The 13,650-nt window shown below is 35.0% G+C and overlaps 1 pseudogene; it reads right to left on the reverse strand.

Moving 5' to 3' along the window:
* Positions 1-441: 441 nt before the first annotated feature.
* On the reverse strand, positions 442-1,052 carry LOC117031510 (transmembrane protein 126A-like; annotated as a pseudogene).
* Positions 1,053-13,650: the final 12,598 nt, after the last annotated feature.

The raw sequence follows: 13,650 nt of genomic DNA on the forward strand, positions 1-13,650 counted from the left end.
ACATAGCAAAAAGTCAATAGCAGTTATTTCTTGTCATAGGATTATGAATTACTTGTTTTCTTCCTTCAGTTTTTTTTTGTAAATTTTCAGCAGTGAATATTGAATTATTTTTATAAAAAGAAAAATATGTATTATTTTTGTAAACAGAAAAATAAAAACTAAACAATTAGGGAATTATGATTAACGATTTAATCTTGATACAGGTGAGACAATGGAAATGAGCAATATCAGGGAGTAAAGAAAAGAAGAAAAAATGTGAATTAGAAAATTAGAAAAGCAGCTAAGTATAGAGAGAGGAATGGGAGAAATGGAAGAAACATATTCAGAATTATGTTTCAGTTAAAGCAATGCACCTTGAGCAGGTACTAGACCTTTTATCATTTTTTTAAAACTAAAAGTCTATGTTTATTCATACATTAGACATAGTTTATTTTTATAGTTTTATTTTTGAGTACACATTTGCTGAATTTCTAGGCCAGGTTCAGTCTACTGAAGAGCATTTATAAGTAGTTTATATTATCTAGAACAAATGTATGCTGCAAACCCACTCTGGAGCAAAAAGGGAAATAACATCTGTCTAAAGACAGGCTTAGAAATTTTGATGCAGTAGATTAAAATGTTTCCTTTATCTGGTAGCAGGGCTGAGGCATACCTGGCTGCTAGACCACCATTCACAGATATAGCAAGTAAACAGGGTACAGACCACCAAAAATAGACCAACTAATCTATCCCGTGTTATGGTACAGGTTTCAGAATTCAAACCACCTGTATGCAACAGTAAATTTACGAAACCTTTTTCAGATATCTTTGCTGGCAAAAGTGGAATTACTTATGCCACTGGTAAGCCTGCAGCTATGCAAGTCTGTGTCACATTTAAGATGCAAAGAAAGACTATTTGCTATTAGGCCAAAGAGAGGAGCATTAAGTCCAATATACGTTGATCCACGTGCAAGTAGATCTGTTTCTGCTTCTGGAAGTTGGATAATTTTTCTGGTTATGTTATCAAAAGTTTGGTTTTCCTCGACAGTATAATCTGGTTCATGATTTTCCATCTCCTCCCAGCAGTCAGTGCTTCCTCCGGTCTTCCTCAGTGGCTAAGCCTCACTGCAACTTTTTCACAATTCACCCAAGCACAGCCATCTTTGGCTGACATATGACTCAGCCCACAAGACCTTTCATTTTTATTGTGTATCCCTAAAATTCACAGTCAGCAAACTATAAAAGTTAAAAAAAAATGCATGTGTCATTTATTTTGTTTCATCAATATCTGAAGAGTTGACGTCATTTCTTTCTAGGCCTTATAAATGACTTGGAAAATTCTAAATGAAATTAAATGCAGTACATACATTAAAATCACTGAATATTAGGTGCCACTGTTAGCCATGATGTCTCATTATTATTTTTTGCAGTGCAGTCTATAGTACTTTGCACTATATAAGGCATTTTATCCCAGTTATTCTCATCAAAATCCTTAGAAGTTGTTTGTACCGTTTCCATTTTATAGATGAAGAAACAACAATCTAGCAAGGTTATATAACTCCCCAATACCCCAGCTATACTTAAAGCAAATGGAAACTAACAAAACTAAATCTACTGTGGATTATTCTCAAACTATGTGTTACTCTGAAGAACACCATTCATACCAGCCATAAAATTTCTGTTTTATTCTCCCTCTATAATAATTATAATTTCAAAGATTTTTGCTCTGTTTTTATGATGGATCTCTGTATGTAAGAGCTGCTGATTGTAAAGCATCATGGTACAGAATGTCCAGCTACCTTCAGCAAATCATAGCATAGTTTTTTCCACATCCCATGCACATGTTGCAAAGAAAGAATGTTCAAGTTCTGCAAATTATTTTGACTTATTTTTGAGAATTTTAGCAGAAATTTATTCTTCATTTTTAATTTGATTTAAAAAGTATGTATGTCAGAAAAGATACATCAAGATTAGTTAAGAGATGTACTTTAGGTGAGGTGATTGTAAACACCTATTAAGTAAATATTTACATCCAAGAGCTTTTCAGGATAATTTCAAGATTCAACTGGAGTCAGATTAGGTTAATTTACTAAAATACTAATACATAAAATTTAGAAGGCAGCCTCTAAGGAGCATAAGAAATAATAAAAATGAGCTTCTTGCCCATAGAACTTCTTTTCACCCTCATTCTGATTATTTGGGGGTGGGAGGAGGGCTGTAAACATCCAAGTAGATAAGTCATCTAACATCCTGACTCAGGGTTCCTTTCTCTGGGTTAGCTTCCATTTGCTTTGAGTGTAGTTGGAATGTTGGGGAGTTTTGTTACCTTGCTAGATTTTGTGTCTTCATTCCCCTTCAGTGATGTTTGTCTCCATTCCATGAAAGCTACCCACTCACATCTATATGCTGGCAATATTCAAAGGTATTTTTGTAACTAACTTTTCCTGTTAGTTCTAGAAACCTTTACTCCACATTTTTTTTTTTTGTCTGTCTCACAGGCATTTCACAAATAATATGTCCAAAATAGATTTCTTCTTATTTCCCTCAAATTTTAATGGTTTCCATTCTTCTTTATCTCAGGAAATGGCAGTACAATGCATCCAGTTGCTCAAGCCAAAAAGCTGACCATCATCCTCGGTTCCTTACTCTGTCTGACCTTTATAGCCAGTGCCACAGCAAGACTTTTCTTTGTACCTACTACCTCTGTCATGAATCAACCCAATATCCTGTACCTCCACTGACAATATGGTAGTCCATGTCTCCTTACAGAATTCCATCTCCACTTCCATCCACCCTGTCCCCAACCTGGTTATCACACAGCAGCCAGAAAAATATTTTAAAACAAATATTGCAATAACAACCTCCATTAATTTTCTAATGGGTTAACCATGCATCTTATGCCCTACATTAAATATATATTTCACAAGGTTCCACTTCTTCTTTTAGAGATTTTTTAAAGGTATTATTGGCATATACCATACATGTAAAGCGTACAATTTGATGAGTTTTGACATGCATATACACCTATAAAGCTATTACAACAATTAAGATAACAAACATTTCCATCAACTCCAAGAATGTATTAATGCATTTTTTAATACTCCCCTCCTCCCTTCATCACCCATGTCAATAGATAACCACAGATCTGCTTTATGTCACTCAAAATCATTTGGCATTATCTAGAAATTTACAGAAATGGATTAACACTTCCCTTCCTAAACTACTCACAGAGAGTCCAACTTGATTTTTTTTAGTTCTATTCTTATGAAAAGAAAACAACAACAACAACAACAACAACAACAACAGGGTGAACTAGTTTAATGCAAATCATTGGGAAAATGCAAGCATGGTTGTCTGGCTTTAGACTGGCGTATGAGACTTCTGAAACACGACAATACTTTCATGGACTTGAATCTTTTTAAATTCTAATAAAAATATATTAATAATAAATTTCAATTTTTAATTAAAGTTTTAATAAAACTCTTCCTCCACCCAATTTTGAAATCTAGATTTGTCTCTAGATTTGTCTTTTTTAACATTATCATCACAGTTTGGGAGATTGTGTCTTCCTAGAGATGACAATGATGCTAGTTAAAGCAACTGAGGGGACTCTGTGTGTATTTTTACCAAAGAATGAAATCTTAACAATGCAAGGAGTTATTTACAATGTAAGAAATATATCATATTATAAGAATTGTTCAAAGACTTTTCCAAAAGAAGTTTTTAATTTAATATTTGATGTTTTTATGTTATTTATTTCAGATTGCATACAATTTTGATTATGAAGTATACTGAATTAATATTCTAAACTGTCATTTCTCTTCCCAGAATAATCATAGCATGTTTTGCTTCTTGTTGCTTTAAAAGGAACGTTTTAAATTGCTTTTTACAACAATGATTATGAAGGGAAATGCCAAAATACAATTAATTTCACTACTTTTTAGAATTTGACATTTTCCACTAGCTAAGTAATATAAACATACATCACCTAACTGAGTAGTATTTTAATAGCATCATTTTCACATTTTAATTGTGTCACATTTCTTCTTTGTATAGTGAGACACATGGTGAACAACTGTGGGATTTAAAGAACAGGTAAGATTTAAAGCATGCTTAGGTTTTTTGTTGTTGTTATTAGTCTTTCAATTTTACTTTGTTTTATTACTTAATAGTATTTCTTTACTACTATAGGTTTTAGCTTCTGAGAAACGTGTTAATTTTATTATGGAGCATGAGGACTACAAGTAAACTTTTAACACTTTCAGATTATTTGGAGGCTTTAAAAACCTACATGAATTTTCTGTATGTGGTAGGCAGACATAAAGTCATTACAGATGGAGTAAAATTTTAAGTTCAAAGTAATGAGCAAGTTTTATGGTCAAGAATGACTGTGAATCTATAGAGCGAATTTTTACAAGGTAATATTTTTATAAAACATATATTGCTATAGTTGTCTTGTTCTTACCTCGGTAGAAGAGCCAAGTGAGTGGTTGATTTGATTCCTCAAACCTACCTCTTGCAGAATGATGACTCAGAACCAAAGAGTTTGGGCCTACTCCCAACACTGGAGTGAGATTTGTTGGGATGATAAGGGGAGAGCCTTCAGCTAATGGAGTAGGAAAAAGAACAGGTAGAAAAATAGTCAAAAGGAAAACAAATAAGTAAAACTAGAATTGAAAACAACAAGAAGGAAGACAGCAGAACACCATAAAAATAAAGAGAGCAAATGAATATATTACATTTGCTTCATTGTCAACATTTGGGAGAAAAAAAAATAGAGATACAACAAATTAAGAATAAAGCGTAGAGACTGGAAAGTAAAGGGAAGTAGAGATAACATATGTAGGTTGCACTGAGAGAATGGGAGAAAGACGAGAATAAGTGGTGAAAGATAGAGGGAGAGGGTGTCATTTAAAATGTTTGCTACTTATTTGACAATTTAGTTAATTGAAACTAGAATTTGAATGGTTTAAAACACAGAAACAATGAATATTTTTATCTGTTTCATTGAAGAAGGAAAATATCTGTTGTTGTATAATTATTTGATGTTTCTGAGAATCTTGCTTTATGCTCAGTTTAAGCCTTGCTTCAATGAAGAAAATGTTTCTTGATTTGTTTCAAGTTTTCTTACAAGTGTTCTAAACCTGTTCTACTCTTAAAATCGCTTGACTTCTAAAAAAGGGAAAATGCACTTAGAGAGGTGAAATAAATCATTAAAATGCATTTCTAATCTACAGAAAGCATATGTTAAACAATTCAAATTTACAGTCAGAACAGTTCAAATCACTCCTGCATTCAGAGACACAAAGCCCTAGATTTACCCTGTAGTTATTCTGTAATTGCTATTTGCAGGCAAAGGAAAAGGTAACAATGGTGCTAATCTCAATGTAATATACAGATTTACCAAGGAACCTTGTAGAATTGCCAGTTTTCTATCCCAAAGCATAAATGATAGAGATTCCGCAAGATGTCTTTGCTTTTATTGGCATAAAGATATAAATAAATAAGTAAAAATTCATTTTTAGCAGGACTTAGGAAGTGAGTTTTAAGTTTATGGTTGTTGCTATTTGTTCATTGTTCTCGGGTGGCTGTTACGTGTTAATCATTTATCATCACAATAAAAGGTCTCTTTCTTCCTAACAGTTGATATATCTTAAGAAAAAGGCTTTGGTAGTTTACTGTCCATCATGTATAAAGCTGTCACTAATAGCCAACCATCCATTATGTTTCATGACTACGCGGTAGAGTTTAATGGTGACAGAGAGTGGCCATTGACTCCAAAGTACTTGGTGAAATACCAACATCACCATCAAGATCACTTAATCACCCTGGACCTCAATGGTTTCATTTTCAAAAAGAGAGAGAGAGAGAGAGAGAGAGGGAGGGAGGGAGGGAGGGAGGGAGGGAGGGAGGGAGGGAGGGAGAGAGAGAAAGAGAGAAAGAGAGAAAGAGAGAAAGAGAGAAAGAGAGAAAGAGAGAAGAGAGAAAGAGAGAAAGAGAGAAAGAGAGAAAGAGAGCAAGAGCAGAAGAGAAGAGAAAGAAAGAAAGAAAGAAAGAAAGAAAGAAAGAAAGAAAGAAAGAAAGAAAGAAAAGAAAGAAAGAAAGAGAGAAAAGAAAAAGATAATATTACGTACTCACAAGATTGCTATGGCATTTGAACAGGTTGTCAGTCTGGAAGTATTTGGAACTTGGTTAACATGAGCAGCTGATGTAGCTGGTGAGACTGGGGTTCTAGTTACCTAGAAGTCTCCATCTGAAATCCCATGAGTGGCACAAATGGCTTTGCAAGAATTATTGCAGGTGTTTGTACTTGTAATTCAACTTTATCATTTAAAATAGTTATATTGGGAGTGAATCAATCTGTCACTTAAGAAGCTTTAGTCATCATCTTCATGATTCTATATTTGGAGTGCAGAAGTACTTCAGCCTCATAAAAATCTCCCTGCTGTCTGGTCCCTTGTATTCCCTTAATGGAATAAAGCGAGGGCCCTCTCATCTATTGCAGTAGCTCTAGGTTAGGTGGTTTTATGTACATTTCCTCCTATAATCCTCAAATCAATCACGTAAAGAATATCTGATTGTTCCCATTTCCAAATGATTCTCAGAAAAGCCAAGTAACATGACTGGTATCACCTAGCTAGGGGGGAAAAAAAAAGGAGGTGCAATTGGGAGTCAGAACTCTTTCCACAGGTTATATGTATTACAAAATGCTCTGCTACCTTTCTAAGTGAAATGTAATATTTTTAATACAAGTATTATCACAGTGATTTTATCCACATTGGTGTAGACGAATCTTTAATGGAAAAGAAGAGGGAGAGCAAAAGTGATTGCTAGTCTATTGAGGTCATATTTGTTTTCTTATTACAGTTGCTGGTATGGTGAATTACACTGATTGATATTCAAATATCATATGTAACGAGTTCCTGGGATGAATCCCATTGGGTCATGATGCATTATCCTTTTTATATATCATAGGATCCAACTTGCTAAAATGCTGTTAAAATTTTTTTCCATCTACATTGTGTTGTTTTGTATACCTGAACCTAATAATAAAATTAAATTAAATTAAGGAAAAAAAAGTGATTGCTAGTTCCCAAGGAGGGTGAGGACTCCTGAAAGGGTAAGTAGTAAGACAGTCTCTCTAACTTGGTATCGTGCCTTGGACAAGCTCCATTGGAAGGCGTTAGTAAGTTTTACAAAATAAAAAATCTACAGATCTTTCCTATGTGGCCTGTTGACAACAGAATCAACCTCAAATCCTCTTGCATGTGCCTTTAAGATCCAATTCATCTACATTTCTGTGATAGTTTTGCAGACAGAAGTCCCAGGTCCTATATTTCTTTCTACCTATTTAGCATCCCTCTCCTTAACAAAATCCGAAAGATCCTCTTTTCTGAATGTTCCTGTTTTTCTGCTGTTGGTATGAAATCTGTGGTTCATCTTAGTTGGTCTGAGGATACTTGCTGAAATCAAGAAGGAGTATAATTATTATATCCAAATGCACATTGAACACTCCCTTTAAGATACCAGGCTCTTGAACTTCTATAAGAAAAACAAAAAATCTGTTGGAAAAAATAAAAATGAGGCTCCAGAATGATTGGTTAATTGTTTAATTGAAAAAATAATTAACTTCATTTAAATAAACCCATTTTATTTTTTAGATAATTTTTCCTAGACTATTGAATAAAATCAACAATTCTCAGAATGATTTTTGTCTTACACACACACACACACACACACACACACTCATAGACATGAATAGGGTATACACCCACACACATGTATACACACATTACAACAAGATCTTTTTCACCTTTCAATAAAATATTTTATGATATATATATATCTAAATATATATATTATGATATATATAAATATATATATATATATATATTTAGAATAAGTGATGTGGAAGAAGTAATTTTGGAGAAAAGTTGAAATGACTAAGCCATTTAGAAATGCGTTAAGACATTTCTAAATCTTAAATAATCTACGCCTATGTAAACACTGTGTCTTTAGTAGTCAGCCTCTTGTTTCATAAACAAGAGGCTGACTGTGTTTAGAAATACGTTTTAATTGTGCTGATACCCAGATACAGATTTCTCTTTCCTTGGATTGTCTCCACTGTAAACATACTGCTTGATAAAGATGATAGTAAAGTTAACTTGATTGCTAGGCAGCTGTATTGTTATCACCATAGATAAACACACTTATTTCCTCTTTGGAGTATTCCTGGCAAGGCTTCTCTGGATGAGTATACTGCTTTCTTTTGAGTTGATCAGGATTTTATTCATCCTAAGTAATTGCATAGGTATTCTTTATACTTTTGTAAGACTAGATTTAATGCATAGTAAAGTAGAGAGGGAAAAGAGGAACTACTGGATGGCATTTTTCAGGGCATGATTAGAAACAGGGATGTTGTTATTGAGAAAAATTGTTGGACTCTTGTACAAGAGAAAGAATCTAAATTGTGCAACATAAGCACATTTCCATCTAGATTGTGAGAGCTAAGCGCTATCTTGGGATCATGGGGGGGGGGGGTTATTTACAATATCAACTTCGTTCATGAAACTCAAATAAATGCTTCCAGAAAGAAATGAGGTAATAGCAATGGACCAAACAGTTGTTTATTTTGCATGACTACCTCTTTATTTCCTAAGAGAGTTATTGTTCCCCTGTGAGTCTTACTTAGAGTTTACAGTTTACTTGCTATAGAAAAATGTTCATTATCTGGAACAACTACAGATTATGAGGATCAGAAGGCATCAAGAGGGTAAAATTGCAGAAGCCAAGAAGAGTTCAAGAGTGAGGGGACACTCGGAGTGCAATCTCACAGTGAGGCTTGTAAGTGTAATCTCACAGTGAGACGCATCTAACAAGAATTCATGTTACCTAGAAACCCTCACTTGTACACTGACACTGTCAGACCAGTAGAGTGCCTTTTTGTGAAGGAAAGGAAGAATTGAATTAGTTGGACCCCAGTAAAGGAACTAAGGCTAGCAAAGGCAACTTGACCAGCACAATGAAAAAACCCAGTGGTCACCTCTCAGGTCGTGTTACACTCAGCTATTCCCTGAATTTTGATGTCAGGTTGGGTATCTGGCTCAGGGCAAAGTTGGTCCTGCCTGCAGTGTCCATATATTTGTAACCGTGGAGTTGCATTGATACTTGGATTTTTGTATACTCTCTTATGTTTACGTCTGGAAAAAAAATAGTATCCAAAAGGGCTATTTCAGGATAGTGAATTAACTGACTCCAACGCTGCCTGTGATGCAGCAGGGAAGGAAGAGAAGGCTTGAGCTTGTGCTCTTTAGGGCAGAGAAAACACAAAACAAAACATAATTCTTTAAACATGAACTGTTACCAAATATAAAAGTAAGCATCCTTCCATGTTTGAAGACTATTATTAGTTCTATCTTAAGTGACCACTTCTCTGCTATCCTCAATGATCAATGACAGAACACAACAATGATGGCACAGCCTGGATGGTGCTCCCATGGTACATTTATTGTTCTCAGCACCTCCAGAGTGGTTTCCAAGATGAATTCAAGTGTCAGGCCCCACATATTAATTACTGCTGCAGAAGCTCTTTATAATACATCAGAATTTAGCCACTTTTTTGTTACTTTGATGTGAAGTCTCTAAAGCCTCAGAAATGGAAAACAAACTAACATAAGAACTGGCAAGAGTTTTCAAATATAGTTGCAATTAAGCTTTATTTTCATTATTATTTGTTCTATCTGCATTCCTCTCTTTAACTCCCTTTCTTCCTGACCTGTTAATGTGATTTGTTGTGTTTACTTGTGTCATTCAAGAAACTCTGGCACTCAAAACACTTTGCAGAAAACTTCATTTAAAACAGTGATCAATTCTCCAATATTGATTTGATATAGTAGATGTTTGGCAATGTAGGCTAGTGGGCAGTGACTACAAAGACAAGTCACAGTTCTCACTTCAACAGCACTACAACTGAAACTGGAACCACACAGAGAAAGTTAGCATGGCAAAAGCATGTCACAGATTTTCATTTAGCATTGCTGAGCTTTGTAAAATTTTGTCAAGTTTTACTTTTGTACCTGATGTTACAGAATTTAATGGCAAAGATATATACCCTCACATAGTACATAATGGAGATTCCTTATCCTGGGTGGCAGAACGACAAAAATATATATATAGGGCATAGAACTTTAATTGATGGAGCTTGGTAAAAATTTTAATATTATGATGTAAATCTGTTTTGTTCTAATATCTGCTTAGTAGAACAGTCATTTGATATCATAAATAGTTTACCCATATCTGTACATGAAAGGAATGCATCTTACCTGTTTGGTGTTTTTAGCCAGACATATTAGAAACCATCTACCATAACTTCCTCGAGTGCATGGATTTATCTCTTTTATAGTGATCTCAAATACTGTGAATTATGCTTGGCTCGTGGTACTTATTCAGTATGTATTGGGCAAGTCTATCAGCTTTCTGTGCTGTGTAACAAATTACCACAAACTCAGTGGCTAAAAACAACACATATTTATTATCTCAGAGTCTCTATGGGTAGGTATAGGCAAGGCTTAACTGGGTCTTCTGCAAGGATGTAATCAGTTTGTCAGCAAGGGTTTAGTTCTCATTTGGAAGCTCAACTGGAAATGGATGCATTTCCAACTTCACTCAGGTTGTTGGCAGAATTCATTTCCTTCTGGCTGTTAAGAGCCAGGGCTCCAGCTTCTGTTGCTTGGTGGCTGGAGGCTTCTCTCTGAAGCTAGAGGCTTCCTGAAGTGCATTGCCTCATGGCCCCCTCCATAAGCATGCTCACAAAACGGCACCTTACTTTTTTAATACCAGCAAGTGAGAAATAGAACTTTTAACACCAGTTTGATAGCAAGATGGAGACTTACATATTACAGCATAATAAGGGGGGTGAAATCCTATCACCTTTGCCAAATTCTATTGGTTAGAAGCATACCACAGGTCCTGTCCAAGCTCTAGGGGACAGAATTATACAGGCATATGGACACCAGGAGTAAGGGACCCTGGCGACCACCTCAAAGTCTGTCTGCCCAGCAGGTATCATTATAAAAACCCATTTCAGGGACAGTCAAGAAATCCCAACTTTGAACCAGAATTTAAAATCACACTAAAACAAAACAAAACAAAACAAAACAAAACAAAACAAAACAATGCTAGTTTGGTCTTACTAAAGAAAATGTAAAATAGCTGTAGAGTTGTCACTACATTAGATTTATGAAAGCACCATACCCACAACATTTCCCAATATAAAAGGCTAAGAGGCTCTGAATACATTCAGAACATAGGAATGTATCCTTAGCTACCCAACAATGAATAGCATGGAAACCTCTCTCCTTGCTGAGTACATTCGAGTTTCAGGACTTTGAATAACACAGTTTGTTCTTAATGCATATCTAATTTGCTACTATTGTTAGGCCTATAACAACCACTGAGGTGATTATATACCATGTAATTATGTACTGCAGTTAATACTATTTTACCATCTATTTATCCATAGGTCTGTTTTCTCACATAAGCACTTAATTCTATAATATTTAAATCAAAAGCTCCAGGCTTACTGGTCTTTCAGGATGTGTGAATAATAGATGAATTATAAGCTATTCTACCATGGAACAGTGTATTGGGACATGTGAGACCATGTAACATTGGAACAGCCACATTTGGTGATCCCTGAAAAACTCCCCACCTTTATATCTTCCTAGAGTTGAAAAACAGATACTATTTCTGAGTGCCCCTGTAGATAATAATTGTCACTTTCCACTTAAGAGAAGTAATTTCTACACTTGATCATAGCCAAAAGCCCTAAAAGCAATAAGAGAAGTAATTTCTAAGGTAACCAGGATGCACACTCCACACTAATTTGTAAATAGGGCAATCTAAATTATGAGCATACTACGTATGAGCCCTAATTCAAGGGAGATTTTTCCCATACCAAAATAATCAACAAAAACCACTGAAATTTAAAAATAATTGTTTTACCCATATTAAGTCTTGTTGGGGACATCCTTTTTGTCTGTGTCATAAACACGTGATATTTTCAGCCCACCACTAATTCTTCTCATATATAACAATGATCAAGTGACAATCCAATGTGTGTCTATCAGTCAGGAACCTGTCAGAACTCTGATGGCATACATAAAAAAAGATTGAAGAGACTTTAATAAACTGACTACTTACAGAGGGATGGACAGGGTTAAAGGAGTGAAGCATCCTAGGCTTACTGAAACTGGAAGCTGCCTTCATGCCTAGGCTTGAGGGACCCTAGGGTTTTCAGAACCCAGAAAGGTCTGCACTGTTTAAGAGGGCCGCCCAACAAGAACCTGATCCTAAGTAAAGAAAAGCAGTTGTCCTCGTATGATAACATGTGCCCTAGCAGATAAAGAAGAAGGAAAATAAATACCATAACTTCTCTTTTTTTTCACCTTCTGATATTCTGCTGGTGCTTCATGTTGCTTGAACCAACTGCAAACTATAAGGCAAGAGAGCATAGTTGATGCTGTCCATAAGTGTTGAGCTCTAGAGGCACACTGAGGAGGAAAAGGCTGAAGAACAAATCAGGAGGTATAAGCAAGGATTATCCTATAACGCGTCAGTGTGCATCGGATCTCAGAGATAGTTGTGGCTAGCGTTGTCCCATTTTTATTAAAATTCTATCTTTGTCCTGATCTGATTTCTATCCGTTTCTTCCTTGTATGCCTGGGGAATATTGGTCAAAGATATATTGAATCTGTTACTCTCTAACATTGCCTTAGGACCTACATCAATTGTGTAATTCATTTATTAATATTCTGATGTCTTTTCAGAAATCATGGCACTTTTAGAAGCGATTGTGGAAATCTTAAATGCTCTAACCATTGACAACTAGTTTACCCCAAGGCAATTCCTCACAATTTCCATCTTCCTGTAGGCTGGCCAATTTTAGGACACATCTGTAACTCCTAAACTTCTTTAAAGTAAGTCCCCAGGAATATAAGGAGCAAGAAAATTACCCAAAATCCCTCCACACAGGATCCAAGTCAACATAAAATTTTCACAACTCCTTAAAGGAAGGCTAGTCACAATCTAGAGAGATTTCTGGAAGTTGCCATAAAGTATAGCTTATTACCTCGTATTTTGCAATCTTTTTTTCCTTGCACTTTTTATGCAAGGAAAAAAAATAAAGCTTTATGCTAGATTTGAGATAAAATGTTTTGAAATTGGCACATATATTAGAGAATGAAATCCTCCAGTTTTTATCAATGGAAAGATTAATATCTACTATGTCAAAATTATGTTATCTCTAATCCAAGTCATTATTCAACTTGTTTTTATTTCTAAGCACTCATACAAACTTTCACAAATCATTCTCATTTTTCTTTCTCCATGCCAACTGTCTTATCTTCATAAACCATTTATCCATTCCTGTTATAAATTAGAAGTTACCCCTGAAATTTGTGGATCATTTAGACATCAATGTTAGGACTGTAAAAATTATGTAACCCAATATTTCAATTCACTTGGGTTTAAATGCAGCCTTTGTATGACTTAGGACAAGTCAGTTTTCATTATTTCTCAATTTTCTCATTTTTTAAGCAGATGATATGCCTGATAATCTTTTGTTGTGGCTTTGATACAGTACATATAAATAGCCTTTTATACATGCTAAAC

Source organism: Rhinolophus ferrumequinum, chromosome 12 (assembly GCF_004115265.2).
Source record: "Rhinolophus ferrumequinum isolate MPI-CBG mRhiFer1 chromosome 12, mRhiFer1_v1.p, whole genome shotgun sequence".
NCBI lineage: Eukaryota > Metazoa > Chordata > Mammalia > Chiroptera > Rhinolophidae > Rhinolophus > Rhinolophus ferrumequinum.